This window comes from Aethalodelphis obliquidens, unplaced genomic scaffold (assembly GCF_003676395.1).
Source record: "Aethalodelphis obliquidens isolate GAN/ISIS:26980383/991018 unplaced genomic scaffold, ASM367639v1 scaffold3, whole genome shotgun sequence".
Classification (NCBI taxonomy): Eukaryota; Metazoa; Chordata; class Mammalia; order Artiodactyla; family Delphinidae; genus Aethalodelphis; species Aethalodelphis obliquidens.
The window spans coordinates 33687723-33705843 of record NW_020837947.1 but is presented as its reverse complement, the minus strand read 5'-3'; the positions used below and the strand labels follow the sequence as shown (position 1 = coordinate 33705843).

Below are 18121 nucleotides of genomic sequence, written 5' to 3'. Positions count from 1 at the left end.
CCTAGATTCCAAGAACATCATTATAAGTACATCCTTTCATAAGCTCTCAATTCTTTTGTTCTTCTTAATACTTTCCTGGAGAAATCCCAACTCCCAGTTAAATTCCATTCTCTGCCTATTCTGCACTTGTAATGAAATAGCTGAAATTTGCCCAAGGATAAAAAACAAATAAACCCTGCACAACCATGATGACTGGTTTCACATTCAATTTTTGACCACAAACCTGAGGTGGGTCCTCTATTCCCCAATCTATTCACTCCCCTGGGAGGACTATTTCACACCTCTCTCCCCACATCTTTTCTATCCCCACTCTTACTCTTAGCTGCTTAGCTTGGTTCTTTTTGACTCAGGAGAACCTCTTCATTGTCCTATAGCAGCTCAGTGATCCAAGGTCCTCTCTCTTACACCAGTGGTCCTTTCTCTTCCTCTAACACAGTGTTTCTCAAATTATCTTCGGTATGACCAGCCCCTACACCCCAATCTAATGGGAACCTAAACTTCTGTTGAATACAATAAAAATAAATGATTAATACTGAAATAGAAAAGCAAAGACACACACCATGTATCAAATACCAGATTCAACACACACAATTACTATATCAAATTGCTATAAAAGCTCACTCTCACGTTCTCTCTTGTCTTGTTGTACATCAGCGATAAACAGCTTGTCTCAAGCACCAGCCCAATGATCACACTTTGAGCAGCACTGCTGGGGTCAGGCCTAGCTCTGGTTGTTTCCCTTGCTGGAATATTCTTCCTCAGAAAGCCACATGGCTTTATCTCCTTATCTTATTCACCTCAGTTCTCATGTCACCATCTCAGAGAGGACTTTCCTGACCATCATCTGTTATTTATCAAAATAAAACCTTGCCGACCCTTTCCATCCCCTTGCATTAGTTTTCCTCCTAGCTTTTATATTTTACTTAGCATTCTTACATGGTTATTTTTTATTGTTTGTTCTTCCAACACAAGTTCAGTTCCATGAAGTCTATAATTTTTGCTACTGAGTTCCCATACTACCTGGCACACAGCAGGTATTCAATGGTATTGAATAACTCTATGCATTTCACCAGATATATAACCTAAGACAACTAGTACAGCATTCTCACAAGTATTTGGATAATGGTGAAAGGTTTCTGTGGTTTTGCAAACATACATGTGCACTTTCTTTCACAATGATAACACTTTTTTAAATTGAAGTATAGTTGATTTACAATATTGTGTTACTTTCAGGTGTATAGCACATTGATTCAGTTATTGTTTTCTGATTACATTCCATTATAGGCTATTATAAGATATTGAGTATAATTCTCTATAGTATACAATAAATCCTTGTTGTGCTTCTATTTTATGCATAGTAGTTTGTATCTGTGAATCCTATACTCCTAGTTTGTACCCCCTTCCCTTTCCTTTCCCCTTTAGTAATCATAAGTTTGCTTTCTATGTCTGCGAGCCTGTTTCTGTTTTATATATAGATTCATTTGTATTATTTTTAGATTCTACATACAAGTGATATCATATGATATTTGTCTTTGTCTGACCTATTTCACTAAGTATAATATACTCTAGGTCCATTGACGTTGCTGTAAATGGCAATATTTCATTCTTTTTTCTGTCTGAGTAATATTCCATTATGTATATATATACCACATCTTCTTAAGCCAGTCACTGTCTGTTGATGGGCACTTGCTTTCAGGTCTTGGCTATTATAAATAGTGCTGCTATGAACACTGGGATGCATGTATCTTTTCAAATTATACTTTTAATGTTTCTTTATTGTGTGCTCCAAAGTTAGGGAAAAAATAGCAGGCGTGAGCTCCATCCCTCAGGAAGGGCAGTACCGTCATGACAGGGGCTAAGTTTTAACTGTTAGACATGTTGTTTACAGTTTACTTCACAAAAGCTATTCAAGAACAAGTGTCTACAATTACTTTAAGATGTTTGGGATGCAATCACCTGTAACAAGCTTTATACAGAAAACCACCTAATGAAATGAAATCATGAACAATTAAATCACATTGCCTTTCAAGAAAACTATAAGTCAATTCATAACATATTGCTCCTTTACTTATGAAGCGACCTGAGTCTCTTTGACTTTGGATCAAAGCTGATTTTACTGTGTACTCATTACAGTAAACAACAAATATACTTAGGTGAGATTCAGAATATTAAAACAAATTAAAATTAAAAAGTCATATGTTTTTTATTCTTGAGGTAAAGAAACAGGAGTGAAAATCTATCTTATTTGGAGGAGTTAAACATGATCAAAAGATTACCCTTATTTTTTAATAAACAGTAAACATAAATTCAAATTATATGGGCATAACATATAAATTTCCTTTTACATCAGATATATCTATTACCTTGCAAACTAGATATCTCACAGTTAGCATATTAAAAGTCTTTCCTATTTAAAAAAAATAATTGTAACTATTTGGTTAATTAATTTTTACCAAATTAGTATAATGAATAGACATTCATTATTTTACGTTCCTAGCACTCCAAACCTGTACCTTTGGGAAGACAGCATTTTCTGGGAAATGCTCTTTCTTTGGTTTGGTTTGACGGGCGCCCCATCTCCTCACAAACCCAGGCTTGGCCACAGCTGGGTCAGGTGTGGTCCTCTGCCCCTCCACATGTGGTTATGGATGGAGGGGTGGCCCCTGACCTAGGTCAGCTACTTCCACTGAATCTGGGGTTAGAGGTTTACTCCCTTTCTGGTTGTGGCTCTGCAAGAATGGAGACAGTAAAGTTACTGACATTGAAACGTGACTACAGAGCGGCATGAGGAAACTTTTGGGAGTGATGGAAATGTTTTATAACCTGATTATGGAAGTGGTTTGTGATAACTAATGACTGTGTCTTGAAAAGGGCAAATTTAATTTTATTCTATCTAAATAATACCTCAACCTGATTTAAAATTTTAAAATTCCAATGTACTTCTTTATATAATTTGTTGTTTGTTGGAGTTGTGTTTTACCATGTGGTTTTAATATATAGTTGAATTCAGCAAAATGACATTTTTCTGCAATCCATCCCGGAAATATGATATAAGAAGCCAAGACAGGTATTAAAATTAATACTTTAATATCATTCTGTGGAGCAGTGTACAATGCTCAACAATTGCATATATCACTTGAACAATCTATAAGCATCATATGATTGCTTTAACTTGGAACATGTTTTTTTGTTTTTTTTTCTTTTCTTTTTTTTTTTTGAAGTACGCGGGCCTCTCACTGTTGTGGCCTCTCCCGTTGCGGAGCACAGGCTCCGGACACGCAGGCTCAGCGGCTGTGGCTCACGGGCCCAGCCGCTCCGCGGCATGTGGGATCTTCCCGGACCCGGGCACGAACCCGTGTCCCCTGCATCGGCAGGCGGACTCTCAACCACTGCGCCACCGGGGAAGCCCTGGAACATGTTTTAATACATATGAACAGCTTGAAAAAATGGGCCCTTGAGAACGAAAGTGGGAACATTTCTTGTATTCCAATCTAATTAGCTCATTCTTCTACCTCAGTTTGCTCTCCTGTTATCTTCTGAGGTATTGCTTTGTATAAAAAGAATATTACTTTCATTTTTTAACTATTTGCTTAAGTAGCAAATATACTGGTTTTCACCATATATAAAAATGTAATAGAAGTTTTAATATATATTGTGTAATATAGATCTACACATACTTTATATGGAATTTTTGCAGTCACTGATTTAAACTCAACATATTCCCAAAGATAATTTGTTATTGACTATAATAATTAGGAATAATGCAATTTTTTCCAAAGTAATTAACAAGTGAAAACCAAATAATGCAAGTCTAAAGAAGAAACCAAGAAAAGAAAGACAAAAGAAAATAAGACAAAAATTGAGCTAACTCTACTCTTTGACAGGATTTTTTCAGGATGTTTTCTATTAAGTGGTTTGGGGTGGGTTTTTTTGTTTGTTTTTGCATTTTAAATTATTTATTTATTTGTTTATTTTTATTGAAGTATAGTTGATTTACTATTAAGTGGTTTTGAACAACCTAATTTGTGATGGCCTGTGAAATAATTGACAAAAGACAAAGAGATTGTCCAAAGCTGACGGTTGCCTAGAAAAGTTCTGAGTGAAAATCATCCACATAATATTAAAATATATTTCTGTTAAAGCAGTTCGATCTGGAACTAGTGTTGTACAGCCCAGGTAAATAGAGAGATCTCCAAGAATAAACATTTCTAAATTAAAAAAAAAAAGTATGATGTATAGAACATAACGTTTACACATGGTTTATGCAAATAGGTATGGGAAACATTTATGAATAAAAATGATAACATTTAGAAGTACTTAAACATTCTAATAAAGTAATAATCTGCTTAAGGCTAAATAGTTATACTTTTTCTATAATTTTTGTATTTAAAATTATAAGAAACCAGGGACATTTTATGTTTTCAGAGGAAACATTCATCCTTCTAGCACTAAACAGCAAAACACTAACTTTTTTTTTCCAGGATGGTCCTTCAGATGGTCATCATTCAAACAAGTTAACCAGTGCCTCTCTTCCAGGGGAGAGCTATTTCCAAACATCTATAAATTTTATAGAGTCTTAAGACTATACAATTGACAAAAACATAATATCATTAGGAATAAGCACCAAAGCTTAAGAAGAAAATGGATGCACGAAATAAAAGTCAATAGCTTTCAATACTCAAACAGAGAAATCTTCATTGACTGTAAGGGTTCAACAAAGAGCACTGCAGTTGTGTTTTAAAACTTCTCTCATATAAATGCATATGTGTGTGCCCTGGCCCAACAACAGTTCATGTGAAAACAACATAAGATAAAAAAACAAACAAACATACAAACAATAAAACCTGAGAAATGAGACAGTGTTCTGCATAAGAAAATATCTGAGGGACAAAAACCATGAATGTAAGTTTATAGTTGTCCTTCCTCCCTATACCCACTAAAGCAAAGGCTGCTCGCCTGCTCAATTTCCCCCATTTCACTGCTCGTACAGTGTGTGGAATCTTCCTTGTGGCGGAGAAGGTTAAAAGCTCAATTTATCTAATAATCATATGATGGAGAGAAACAACAAAAAACACACAGGAATTTGAATTGGTTGCTAACTTGAGCCAAGAAACGGCTGCCAAGAATTGCAATGTAATCTTAGTGACCAGAAAAAGGGAGGCAAAAAACCTATCATCTCCAGAATTGGTTGAACCACTGAATATTTTAAGGGGGACGCTGACGAACTTGTTCTCACATCTGCAGGACCATCATGGAAGAATAATTAGGGTGTTGCTAGTTAGTGCCAGAAGGATGAATGAGAATACATTTTCTTCAGTAGGTAGATGCTGTCTAAAAATAAAAAAGGGTTGCTTTGTGAGGTAGAAAATCCTGATTATTTAAAAATATTCATTCAGAAATTTCATTAGCATATATTATCATATATTATATAGCATACACTATACAAAGGGCTATGCAAGGCAATAGGAATTACAGTTAATACTTATAACAAAACAGTTCTTCCTTCAAAGAATTTCTACTCCAGAAATGATCTGGAAGGTACCACTAACTCCTGTGTTGGATAATTACACGGGGCAACCCTCCCTTGGTAGGGAGAATATACAAATGTTCTTCTATAATCCCTTCTGACTCAGATGGTTAATGCTAACCATTAGCATTTTGTTATTCATTTCCTGAGAAGACTTGATACTCCTTAACAGGTCACCAAATACATTATTAGCATTTCTTCAATGTACCAATCAGAGCAAAAACAGAGAATTGGCTGATTGTGCAGAAAGAATGCATTAGCTTTCTGTTTCTTATCTTTGCAAGACTTCCAAAACATGTTAGTCTTATGAAAAAAAAAATGTTTAAAACCTTTCTGATTAAAAATATTTCTAGCTACATTGATTTACTTAGTAAAAACAATTACTAGTATGTAAGAAATTTATTTGTGTGTTAATTAACTTTGTGGGAATGAGATCTGGTTTACTCTAAGATTATATAATGTCTTTCCAGAAAAAGAACAAAGCCAAAGTTTGGGAAAATGACAGAACTTACTTACCTGTTCCCATGATTTCAAGGGGAATTCATCTACCATATCTTACATAAATGAATGATGCATTTTAATCAAAGGGAACCATAAATTGAATCTGCCTGCTTCATATTATGGTATAGGCTGTCACTGAATATCAAACACAATCTTTATGACATAGCATAGCTAATGAAATAATAAACTGATGATAATCATAAGATGAAAATAGAATATAATAAATGTGAAATGTGCTGTAATGGTGTTTTAGATTTGTCTGACTTAAGAACACTCTTTTAAACTTTTAATAGTTGTTATATTGCAGTAGCAATACAGTGTTGTGCACATGCAGTAGACAGTTTTGGAATCTGATGAGCATAAAGTCCAATCTCGATCTAGCATTCACTGTGTGACACTCGCCTCATCTTGCTAAGGTTAGAGCTTCACTTATTTTAAGTGGGGTTAAGGATATGTACATTCTGGGTAGCTGTGAGAATTTAAATAGATAAAGCATGCAAATACTTGGTAAAGAATCTAGCACTTGGTAAATTCTCAATAAAGGCAGGGGTGGGCAAAGTCTCAGTAAATAGAAGATTATACAGTGTTGGGAGCATAACTCTTTTATTTTTCGACATTGAAGCCCATTTTTATTACTCTCATCATTCCTCTCTCCCTCCTCCATTCTGCCAAACTAAATCAGCTTTGGATATGTGTGCAAATAAATGATAGGGAAGAGAAGAAATAATCATTGCTAAATGCCTTTAAAACTGAGATCACTTTCAGGTAATTATAGATGTTTGCTATGTGGAAAGGTGCCTGGGAGTTACAACATGCCAGGATTTCATAAGAATTATGGGCTCTTCCTCAGTAACCCTAAGTGATTCTTATCATTCCACTAGGTGAAAGAGACAGAATGCATGCTCCTGGGCTAGAAGCAGGATGTAGTCTTACAACATTCAGTAGTATCAATTTGGGTTGCCGAGAATACCAAGAAGTTCAGTGAATTTGGCTGTAATTTTTGATACAATCACTGAAGCAGCAAGCCAAAAAATAAAGGCCCCAGGGGTTGGGGTGAAGATGAGGTAACAGATCTATAATTACTGCACTGGGCCTAGTGCTGCTTTTAAAAGCTTTTAATATCACATAAAATCATTTCTGATTTTACTCCTTTGACTTAACACAAATACATACGAGGCAATAGGCCAAATAAACTGAGTGTTCAAAAAAGCAAAAACAACTGGACGTGAGAGAGGAGCTATGTAACCCTTCCACTGTTTGTGACGCAAACAACCGAAACCAACTAAATTGGTGTATGCCCTATTCTAGATTCACTGGACTCAGAAGGGGCTGCACTTTGCACTCACCGTTCCCTCTCTCAGTGATCCGAAATCCCTTCCGTCCCCTGCCTGTCTTGCTCATCTTTCCAGAGGCTCCCAAATGTCGCTCCTTTTGCTCAGCCTTCCCTGCTTCACTGCCACTTGCAAACAGTTGACTGCTACCAATGCTTTGAAAGTGTGCCTTGTTATCATATAACATAAACATCTGTTTATCTCTCTCTTTCTTCCTTCCTTGATCTCATATTTTTATTGAGGAGTCACAAGTTTATAAACATACAAATATGGAAGGAAGAAAACGCAGGCTATAAAAAAAGGCAGATTCAAGGTCAAACCCAGACTGTGTCTATGTGATCTCGGAGAACTAACTTAAACTTTCTATGTTTATTCATCACTACAGGAGAACATAACATCAACTTTAGTAGATTATTTTGTTATATTAGATACGAGAAGAAAATGTAAATGGTAAAAGAACCCAGGCAGCGATCAACACTCATCTAATGAGCTGATGTCCAACAAGTAGCAGAAAAAACAATAAATTCTTCATAGATGAAATTTTAAAACAAATTTTAAAATACGTATATATTCAGGTGTAGCATAAATGTATGCAAGTAATATGCATATCCTATAAATTTATGCTTACTGTATTTTACACAAAATCTTCTCCTCTAGAGAGGTGGTGTGTAAGAGAGATGACTTGGGTTTGCCTATTAGAAAGTTATTACAAACTTCTAAAAGAGAAGTTTCAACGGAGTGTTCAAAGAAACAGCATAACAGATGATGAACGAGTGAGTAAATAGTATACGGACAGAAAGTATAGTAGAAACAGGCAACTCTTCTGAGAACTTTATTAGTGAAGGAAAAAAAGACCATTGGGCCCAAAATAACAGGTTTTTTTCTTTGATAGAGATTTAAGAATGTGAGTATTTGCAGGCTGTTTGAAAGAATCTATGTGATGAATGAGAGAAACACAGAAGACAAATTATTTGAAGGAAAAGGTCTCTGGAAAGATACAAGCAGCCAAGATTAAGTGGATTTGGAAAAGGGTTATTATACCTGAAAAAGACATAGGACGTACTTGCCACATGATCAGAAGGAAGGAAGGAAGTAGTAAATTCTGAAAAATGGTTACATTCAGGAAAGAAAGAGTAATCAATTGTAGAGTTGAGATCAGATGGCTTTGATTTTTCTCACTAAAATCAAAGGTAAGATTTTCAAATGAAAGTTAAGAGAGTAATTAGGTGTTTGAAAGAAAGGGCCATTATTAGGGTCAGCATTTGCTCTCAGAAATGAGTTGAACAGAGTACTGATGAATGAAAGTTCTGATGGTAAACAGGGCTTGCAGTAAAGCCAATCAGTACAGTGAAAGAACTTCTGTTCACACGGTATCATGAAGGGGGAGACATGAAAGTTTATTCAATTGAGCCAAGGACTAAAGTGGTAAAATACTCAAGTAACAGAATCTGATAGAGGACGGAGGGTGTGGACAAGCTGAGAGAGACTGAGGAATTAGGGTTTATAATGGGACTAGAAAAAACAGAATGAGAGTAGTACAGAGGAAGAGGTTGAATTGATAAGTTTAATGCTAGAAATCAAAGGGTCTGAGGAATGCATGCATGGATTCATTTAAAAAGAAAATACTCTAAGAAATGAGTTACCTATCTGGCTAGTTAAGGCACCTAAAGTGGTAGTAGAGTGAAATGTGGAAAAAGCATGACCTAGGTGGTAAAATGACGATGAAAAATAAGAAAAGTTCGCTGAGAGTTGGAGGATCGTGACAAACGAGAGCAGCATTTATATGTTGTGCCTCACAAAGAGGGAGCACCTCAGGAAAGACAGAAGGTGATAGAATTATCAGGTACCACTTAAGTCTCAGGGGAAACATCTAGTGACCTGCCTAAGACAGGTCAGGACTCAAACATATCTGAAGAACTGACCCACGGAAGACCAACTGCTCTTTTTAAAATTAAATAACTCAAACTAGAATTTGTCACGTGCCTTCCATCTCTCTAAAACGGAATACAATAAGAAATATGGCCCAGAACTAGGACAGTTTTTGCCTTCAAGGAGCATAGAATGTGTTTGGGAAAAATAAAATAAAATACATGAAGAAATCAGTTGATTAACAAAACAAAACATAAATAACTGGTATACATTATATGTGAAATCAAAAGAAGATCAGAGACATGAGAAAAACAGAACTGCAATAAGTTAAAATGGCAAAGGTGAAAAAAAGGCAAGATGGTGAAGACTGATAAAATGACACAATTTTCTCAGCATGTTACATAGCACAACGTGCTGCAGCCACAGGGACATAGTTGAGAAAGCTATTAATATGTAGTATAAGAAAAATAATTAAATCTATTTAATCATGTTCATCTTTCTCCAGCATGTGGGTTTTCCCATTAGTTAGAGCATATTATGCATTTGCTATCAGAAGAAAGAAAATGTGTTTTCCAGAATTTGACTTAGCTTACTTGGGTATAAAACCGTACTATCAGAAGGTGACTGGACCATTCAAACTACAATTAGCATTACATTTTCACCACAGCTCTACAGACTGAAATCCATCTTTCAGGCTACAATGACTATGTAAGTAAAAACACTGCCCTCCCCTTCAAGAATCAGCCAGTTGAGAAAGAATTTAAGATAAAAGCATTACATTGCTGTTCTGACAGACAACGACAACATTCTAGATACAATGCCTGCTAAATGAAAAATATGAACTTCATCAAGTCCTTGTTAATCATTTCATTTGATGGAAATGTATTCATGCAATATTCCCATAAAAATGGCCTTTTCTTCTAAATATTAAAATAGCTAAAAAGGGTTTACGACAACCAATATAAGGTGCAGTTACAGCCTCCATTTATCAAAATAAGCTTCACTCTCCATGGTCCCAAGAAAAAAGTAAAACTCCATAAATACCATCAATAATGATGATGGAAGATTAGGAATTTGGAAACATGTATTCTTTAGCTAAGAACTGATTTATGACTGAAACAGGCTATGAGTATGATAGAAAAATTCCATAAGAAGGAAGGAGAAAGCTGAGTCGGTTATTTGCTTAGACTTAACAAATGGGTCACAATTGTTATAAATAATTTAGTGATCCCATTTGCATGTCACATCTCTTATAGGCATTTGCTACTAAATGATCAACATATTAATAATTAATTGAGGTACTGTATACTGACAGAGATAACTTAATTCATAATAAATAATTGCTAAATTACGAAAGAGTATGTATTTAAGACTATAGTATTAGAATAGCAGCAGCAAAAAATATTAGTAAAAAAAAGGAGAAAATGATCAAAATTATTATTTTTTTAACATCTTTATTGGATTATAATTGCTTTACAATGGTGTGTTAGTTCCTGCTTTACAACGAAGTGAATGAGCTATACATATACATATGTTCCCATATCTCCTCCCTCTTGTGTCTCTATCCCACTGCTCTACACAAAGCACTGAAAAGCAAAAAGCACAAAGGGTATCTCCCTGTGCTATGCGGCTGCTTCCCACTAGCTATCTATTCTACTTTTGGTAGTATATATAAGTCCATGCCACTCTCTCACTTCGTCCCAGCTTACTCTTCCCCATCCCAATGTCCCCAAGTCCATTCTCTATGTCTGCGTCTTTATTCCTGTCCTGCCTCTAGGTTCTTCATAACCTTTTTTTTTTTTTTTTAGATTCCATATATATGTGTTAGCATACGATATTTGTTCGTCTCTTTCTGACTTACTTCACTCTGTATGACAGGCTCTAGGTCCATCCACCTCACCACAAATAATTAAAGTTTGTTTCCTTTTATGGCTGAGTTATATTCCATTTTACATGTGTGCCACATTTTCTTTATCCATTAATCTGTCGATGGACACTTAGGTTGCTTCCATGTCTTGGCTATTGTAAATAGAGCTGCAATGAACATTGTGGTACATGACTCTTTTTGAATTATGGTTTTCTCAGGGTATATGCCCAGTAGTGGGATTGCTGGGTCATATGGTAGTTCTATTTTTAGTTTTTTAAGGAACCTCCATACTGTTCTCCATAGTGGCTGTATCAATTTACATTCCCACCAACAGTGCAGGAGGGTTCCCTTTTCTCCACACCCTCTCCAGCATTTATTGTTTCTAGATTTTTTGATGATGGCCATTCTGACTGGTGTGAGGTGATACCTCACTGTAGTTTTGATTTGCATTTCTCTAATGATTAGTGATGTTGAGCATTCTTTCAGGTATTTGTTGGCAATCTGTATTATCTTCTATGGAGAAATGTCTATTTAGGTCTTCTGACCATTTTTGTATTGGGTTATGTGTTTTTTTGATATTGAGCTGCATGAGTTACTTGTAAATTTTGGAGATTAATCCTTTGTCAGTTTTTTCATTTGCAAATATTTTCTCCCATTCTGAGGATTGTGTTTTCGTCTTGTTTACGGTTTCCTTTGCTGTGCAAAAGCTTTAAAGTTTCATTAGGTCCCATTTGTTTATTTTTATTTCCATTTCTCTAGGAGATGGGTCAAAAAGGATCTTGCTGTGATTTATATCATAGACTGTTCTGCCTGTTTTCCTCTAAGAGTTTGATAGTGTCTGGCCATACATTTAGGTCTTTAATCCATTTTGAGTTTATTTTCGTGTATGGTGTTAGGGACTGTTCTAATTTCATTCTTTCACATGTAGCTGTCCAGTTTTCCTAGCACCACTTATTGAAGAGGCTGTCTTTTCTCCACTGTATACTCTTGCCTCCTTTATCAAAGATAAGGTGACCATATGTGTGTGGGTTTATCTCTGTGCTTTCTATCCTGTTCCATTGATCTATATTTCTCTTTTTGTGCCAGTACCATACTTTCTTGATGACTGTAGCTTTGTAGTATAGTCTAAAGTCAGGGAGCCTGATTCCTCCAGCTCCATTTTTCTTTCTCAAGATTGCTTTGGCTATTCGGGGTCTTTTGTGTTTCCATACAACTTGTGAAATTTTTTGTTCTAGTTCTGTGAAAAATGCCATTGGTAGTTTGACAGGGGTTACATTGAATCTGTAGATTGCTTTGGGTAGTAGAGTCATTTTCACAATGTTGATTCTTCCAATCCAAGAACATGGTATATCTCTCCATCTGTTTGTATGGTCTTTAATTTCTTTCATCAGTATCTTATAGTTTTCTGTATACAGGTCTTTTGTCTCCCTAGGTAGGTTTATTCCTAGGTATTTTATTCTTTTTGCTGCAGTGGTAAATGGGAGTGTTCCCTCAATTTCTCTTTCAGATTTTTCATCATTAGTGTACAGGAATGCAAGAGATTTCTGTGCATTAATTTTGTATCCTGCTACTTTACCAAATTCATTGATTAGCTCTAGTAGTTTTCTGGTAGAGTCTTTAGGATTCTCTATGTATAGTATCATGTCATCTGCAAACAGTGACAGTTTACTTCTTTTTTTTCCGATTTGGATTCTTTTTATTTCTTTTTCTTCTCTAATTGCTGTGGCTAAAACTTCCAAAAGTATGTTGAATGATAGTGGTGAGAGTGGAAAACCTTGTCTTGTTCCTGATCTTAGAAGCAATGGCTTCAGTTTTTCATCATTAAGAATGATGTTGGTTGTGGGTTTGTCATATATGGCCTTTATTATGTTGAGGTAAGTTCCCTCTTTGCCTACTTTCTTGAGGGTTTTTATCATAAATGGGTGTTGAATTTTGTCCAAAGCTTTCTCTGCATCTATTGAGATGATCATATGGTTTTTATCCTTCAATTTGTTAATATGGTGTATTGCATTGATTGATTTGCATATATTGAAGAATCCTTGCATTCCTGGGATAAACCCAACTTGATCATGGTGTATGATCCTTTTAATGTGCTGTTGGATTCTGTTTGCTAGTATTTAGTTGAGGATTTTTGCATCTGTGTTCATCAGTGATATTGACCTGTAGTTTTCTTTCTTTGTGACATTTTTCTCTGGTTTTACTATCATGGTGATGGTTCCCTCACAGAATTAGTGTGGGAGTGTTCTTCCCTCTGCTATATTTTGGAAGAGTCTGAGAAGGATAGGTGTTAGCCCTTCTCTAAATGTTTGATAGAATTCTCCTGCAAAGCCATCTATGGTCCTGGGCTCAAAATTTATTTTTGATAATTCTATTATTAGCATCTCTAAAAGATCACTGTAACCAAAAGTGACATAGCTGACCTTAATAATATAATGACAAAAGATTGAATTATAGTAAAATACCACATTTTAAAAGAGAATGCCTACATTTCACAGTACACATATCTGTGCAAAAAGAAAAAAGCATCATTTACTTGGTTAATGAAGAAAAGTTTAATGAGTTCTGAAAAGGCATCAATTGTACTATCTCATTTTGTGACCACAATGTAGTACACATAATTAAAACTAACTGGATATATGGTACAAAATAAATGATTCACCTAAGGAATTACTTCATCAAAGAGGAGATAAAAATGCAATTAGAGATAATTTCAAATATAATGAAAATGATAACCCAATTTCTAGCTATTATAAATTCTCATAACTTGTTACTTGGGTAGTGATACAAGATGAAAATACAGTTAGATGCACAAAATTATATTTCATTTTTCTATTTATTGTGAAAAATGTTAAACATAGGGCAAAGTAGAATAATGTAATAAACCATCATGTACTTAGCCTCAATAGTTATTAGTTGCTTTGTTCAAATCTTCATCTAATTTTGTTCTGTGTTTTGTCATCCAAGTATTTTTCTATCATCTGTCACAGAATTGCAATGCCTAGCATAAACTAATAATTTATACATTTTACCATAAGTTAAAACTCCAAATTTGGAATTTCCAGAAAAACAAACTAAATATAAGTTATATCAAGTTTCAACAATATTTATTAAAATAGAGAATAAAAAACTTAATATCTATTAGCAACAAAATTTAAATGCAACATAAAATAGTTATTATTATAAGGATATAAGTTTTATTTAAAACAATCACATAAATGATTGGAAGTTTAAGAACCCATCTCTAAATGGGTCTTGCTTGCTTACTTATGTGTAAGTGTCCCTGTCTGTACACATGCACGCACATATGCACGTATGTATGTCAGAGAAGCAACCATAGCATCAGGGGTTACAAATATGGATTGCTGGAGCCAGGCTGCCGTAGTTTAAATCCTGGTTCCTTCTTTTAATAACTGTGTGACTAAAAAGAAGCACCTAATTTCTCTTTGTTTCCATTTCTTTGCCTTTAAAATGGGGTTAATACCTCATCTTGATACTGTGAGAATTTAAATGAGTTAACATAGGCCTATAATCGTTTATCCAAATTCTGAACTTTGATGAAGTAATTTATAGTGTTTGGTCATCCCCCTTTTTTTCTGCAGAGGTATAAATGTGTCTGATCACGGAACGTTGCTCTAGTCCCCACTGGAGAGTTACTATGCTTTCATGTCTGAGCATAGACTATGGATTTTTCACAGTCTCCTTAAACCCCCTGAACACTATTGCATCCTTTGGACACTATCACTTTTCCTTTTAAAGAGGAAAGGTACTTCAAGACTTGTCAGGATTATCTCACCTCTTAAAACATATAAATTATATTATGTTATTTATTATCATTTTTTACATATATTTATTACATTAATTGGTATATATACATAAAGTAAACATATGAAGTACATCACATTTGACTAAAAACAACCACAAGCACTACAAAGAATGACATTTTTCTAATATCAGTGACCTGATTATTTGTTTTAGATTGTTATGACAATCACCATTGTGGAATGGTCAAAAACATTCCACAATCATTTGAATATCTAATTTTCTCTTTCATCTAAAGGCATTAAATATAAATACTCAAGCAAAATAATTTTTAAAGCATCATGATAAAATGACAACTCTTTAATGAATGGCCTCTCCGTGTAGCTCTTACTGACTGAGTTGAGTTAACCCTGGGATGTGAACACACTTAACAGTAGAGGGGCAAGGCTGCTGAGGGAAGCCTGAGTACTTTTTCCACAACACACAGACATTTCAAGATAAATCGCCAGGAGTTAACTTACAGAGGTCTACATCTAAAACCACATGAAGCACTAGTGCTCTCAAATACTTGACTGTTTAAGTAACTTGAAACATATTTGCAGTGGCCACTTCGGATTTCTCTGTCTTCTTCGGAGACCTTTATCAAATAGTCATTTATTTTAGCTTTTCTCCCCTTTCTCTCCATTTGAACTGGAAACCTGTTTAATTCTTCTATTTCATTCACTTTGATATATACTACCCTTCTTTCCTATATGTATCCGGAAAATGTCACAGTTGGCAAAAGTCTCCCCTCACAAGTGATAATTTCTGAAGTTCCTTTGAACTCCTCAGGACTAATATACATGAAAATGATTTTGAGGGCCAAATGTGTTGCTTTCAATTTATTATATAGTATTCCTTTTAATTTCTGGACATAGATGGGGTCATCAATGAGGTCAAAATTAGTTTTAGGTGACAAAAGACACCGCTGAAATGCCTCTCTTAAATCTGAAGGGTTGTAAAATTCAGTACCCAACAAAATAACTTTCATGAAAAAAAGAAATGGATAGTATTATGAAAGGAAGATTCTATAACCTAAGTTGTCAATTTCATCTCTGTGACTAATTGCATATACAGTGTACCTCCAAAAAGGTATGAAAATGTTTCAAGGTTCAGTTTTTCACTTTTTTGATCCAATGAAGTAGATCCAAGTCCCAGACTAGAAACTTTCCACAGACTACATTTGGAAGCTCCAAGTAACTTCTCTCACCTTCCGGTTTCTTGCCCAGTATAAGAACCAACCAGTGAGGTTTACTCCTAACTGCTATATTCCTACAGAGCATGATAAAGCTGGATATGTTCAGTTAGTACAGTTTCTTAGCCAGTGGTACGAGCTAATTTTATATTTAAGGTATAAAATAAAAATTGTGTAAAACCAATTATTTTAATTCTTTATAAAACATCACATTCCAATGTGGTTATTGAAAGAAATCACAGAATGAAAAGCAAAGTTTATACACTTTCTGAAGCAGCAATTTGTAACTCTTGAATTTTAAAGGAAAATGAAGATGAACATAAAACAAAGTACATTATCTTTAAAAGTTTGCTGGTGCCAATAAAGTCTATTTATTCCCCTGACAATCTCCTTACGAACCTGCTGTGAAGACAGAAAGATAAATGTAAGGTATCAATCATTTCTATGGTAATAGATTGTGATGTCAAAACAGAAAAGAATATAGATTTATAGTAAGAATGGGATGTCTGTAGATACAAAATTTGGCACAAGGTCTACAAAATAGACAAAAACGGCCGTATCGCATTTACTTATGTCCTGAGAGGTTTTTTCCCAGTAGCACAAATTATATATTGTTAAAGAAGTATCATGTTTCACTTACGCCCTGATATTTATACAATTATTCAAAATTATTCTTCTTTTTTCAGGACAGTGAAAAACTCATTTGATTTGAAAAAGGATTACTACCGATTTATTATTACTCCTCTTACAACAAATAGACGTCATTAATGTCAAGTAAAATAACTGTGCACTTATACAGTCCAAGAGATAGAGTAATAGAGATGTACCACATTCATTTTCAAGGGGAGCAATTTTACCCCAAGGGGATGAAAATTGGTTCTTGGAGGGGACAAAAAATATTACTCTTTTTTTAATATACAGTACATAAACAGGTATATAGTGTGTGCGTGGAATTAAAATTTCATGGGAGGAGATTTTAAAAATTCTAAAATGGCTCTGAGGGGAGCGGGTGACAATGAGAACGTGGTTATACTCCCATTAGCTAAGGAAGGGAGTCAGTAACATGTTACAAAGTAGAGGAACCACAAAGCCATGGAAATTTAACTTAAAGAGGGAAGAAGGAGTTTGGGCTCTCACACTGAGGAGACAGTTCAGTGGAAAAGAACTGAGTCAGAAGAATTTGAATTAAAGTTATAGCTCAAGTTTTTATTGGATGTCTGTCTTGTCCACATTACTTTCCTTTGTTGAACTGGTGCAATAATGTAAATGAATACTTAGTACATCGTCTAATGCACTGAAAATAATCAATACATGCTACTAAATAAATATTAATAAGTATGTAGTTTAACAAATTTATATTGACCACTTGAAACACTGAGGTGATTTAGTCTTCGAAAGCCTAGAAAATGATATTAGAAGATGGATTTAAATGAAAATAGTTTGAATATGAGTCCCTGAGCAAACAACAGAGTGATCAAATGAGTTACTGAAGGAAGCTTTAGAACTATTTCTATAAAATTTTAGGGGACTACACCTCCATCTGTTCAACATGACTTTTATACATTCATGAGCCTTAAGGAAAGGGGCTAGACCAGATGGTCTTGAATTCTCTTCCACCTCTATTATTTTCAAACCTCAAATAGTTTGTATTAAATATGCTAGCTTAAAATCATATATACTGGATATAATTGAAAGGATAAGACTCTAGCCCATGTTCTAAAAGACACAATAGCTTACATTTTGAAACAATTTGTTTAGCATGTGAAATTTTGTCAAAAATAACAAACGATGATTGCATTCATAATTAACAGTTCCAGGGCTTTCTTGAGTATAAATCAGAAGGAAATAATATTTGATTGATGCATCACTGAAATTTCATGTTCTAGTAGCCCTATGTGAATTGTCAGTGTGTATTCCATAGCTCGTTATGATTTATCTTCATCAGCCATAGGCCAAAATTACCAGACTCCAATTACTTTGCTTCCTAGATTCAAGAGAGAGGGAGAGAAATTATGTCATTCTACCACAGGAGA

At 34.7% G+C, this 18121-nt stretch overlaps 1 protein-coding gene and 1 long non-coding RNA gene across 3 annotated transcripts in view; both read right to left on the bottom strand.

The window, feature by feature from the left end:
- The window catches only part of PTPRK (protein tyrosine phosphatase receptor type K), a 569502-nt gene that overhangs the window by 174837 nt on the left and 376544 nt on the right, over window positions 1-18121 (bottom strand). The window lies entirely within an intron of this gene.
- LOC113609501 (uncharacterized) lies at window positions 995-3275 on the bottom strand. Its single transcript, XR_003428650.1, has 2 exons — window positions 1670-3275; window positions 995-1404 (listed from the first exon to the last, which is right to left on the bottom strand). It is a non-coding gene; the product is annotated as an uncharacterized LOC113609501 (long non-coding RNA).